Source organism: Miscanthus floridulus, chromosome 7 (assembly GCF_019320115.1).
Source record: "Miscanthus floridulus cultivar M001 chromosome 7, ASM1932011v1, whole genome shotgun sequence".
Lineage (NCBI taxonomy): Eukaryota > Viridiplantae > Streptophyta > Magnoliopsida > Poales > Poaceae > Miscanthus > Miscanthus floridulus.
The window spans coordinates 99,434,696-99,436,708 of NC_089586.1; positions in this window are offsets into that span (position 1 = coordinate 99,434,696).

The following is a 2,013-nucleotide window of genomic DNA, read 5'->3' on the forward strand; positions in this document are numbered from 1 at the left end:
GGGTGAGGAGTGGATCTTTGTCAGATTTAGAGACCATCATTACTTCCGTGGCGATGATATCTTACATATTAGTTTCGAAGAATTGTATCAACTATACCACATGGACGCTCTGGACAAATCAATCATTAGCTGCTTTTGTTTGTAAGTGATTTTACTTTTATTTAATAAACTCACTTCCATGCGTACGTGTATATAATTATCCTCACATGTAACTTATATTTATATACAGATTCTAGATGTCAGAGCTCCAAACAATACAAGACACCAGTGTTGGCTTCATTGATCATTATATCGTATTCAAAACTGATATTATTGTCAAGGAGCAGTGGGTATCTGAAGCACAGAAGAATATCATGAGGTTCTTCGTGAAGCAGCATGACAAGACAATAATACTTTTCCCGTATAACTTTGAGTAAGTGTTAATAATAATGTAGTCTACACATTTTATGTAATATCAATACAACTTATATGCATGTACGTGTGTGTATAAACCAATGCAGAGTTTCACTGGATACTCATTGTCATTGAGTTAAACTCAAGTCGGTTAGTAATCTTAGGACTCGTTGAGAAAAGAGCGGGCACCTATACCAAGATATGATAGACATTATCCAGGGGTAATTTCGATCTCTCGCGCACAACTATTATTGAATAGACTTTGCCATAATTTATTAACGATCGTACATTATTGGTCGCATAGGGTTTGGAAAGAGTTTATTCGGCAACACCGCAAGGATTGCAAGGCACCACTTAATGTAGTTGAAATACCAGTAAGTTGTACTATATATACTTCCCCACGTGTTTAATTACTATATCGTACTTCAATTTACGTGTGAGATGATGAGAATAATCTTCTTCTCGTACAGTGGTGTTTGCGGCAGCAACCAGGTAATAACTTGTGTGGATACTACGTTTGTGAATTTATCACTGCACACATAAGAAGAACTCCTAAAATATCCTCAGAGTACATATATATCAATTTTTTATTTATTTTTAAATGAATATATATATATATATATATATGTATTAATAGTTTTTCTTTTATTTCAAATGCAAGACTGAATGGTTGAAACAAAGGGTCATACAAAAAGACCATTTGAAAGCAGTTCAAGAGTCTATAGCAGGAATTTCTTCTATAAAAAGTGCTAAATCCCAACGGTGAGTTCTACTTTGATCCTAAGGAATAAATGATGTAAATTAAATGTTTATTAATATCGTTATTTTCGAGAACAAGATTATGAAAGTGTTGTATATATACATATATATCTATAATATATATAGTTTCATACTTTATTCGAATATAATAATGCTCGAGATGAGAATTAGATGTAATTATATGCGTGCATGTATTTATATTAGCAGCGTAGAATACGTACATAAAAACATATTATATATTAAACAAATATGTGTAACTGAACTAAAAACAAATTAAACAAAAAAAAAAGAAAAAAAAGGAACCTTTAGTCCCGGTTGGGGTTATCAACCGGGACTAAAGGGTGCGGCCACGTTTGCTCGGCTGGAGGGCCTTTAGTCCCGGTTGGTAACACCAACCGGGACTAAAGGTCCCACTTTAGTCCCGGCTCGATGACCCAGGACCGAAGATTCCACCTTTAGTCCCGGGATCGTTGTCCCGGCGCGGTAACCGGGACTAAAGGCCGTTACCGCCTAGGACAACAAGGCCATCCTGTAGTAGTGCGTGACTTGAAACTCGATGTCTATTTAATCATTAAGGTTGATGCACCTGTATCCACCTTAATCCATATATATTGGAGTGAAATAGAACGTAATTTAGTTTAATTTCACTTTAATCCACTTCAGGTCTTGTTTGGATGTGTATGTATTCATCTCAATCCACATGTATTGAAGTTGATTGGAGTGGAATTGAATTAAATTTATTCTATTTCACTCCAACACATATGAATTGAAATAGATACACATGCATCTAAACAAGGTCTCAACACATATGGATTGAGATGAATACATGCGCATCCAAACAAGCGCCAAGAGCAAGTACAG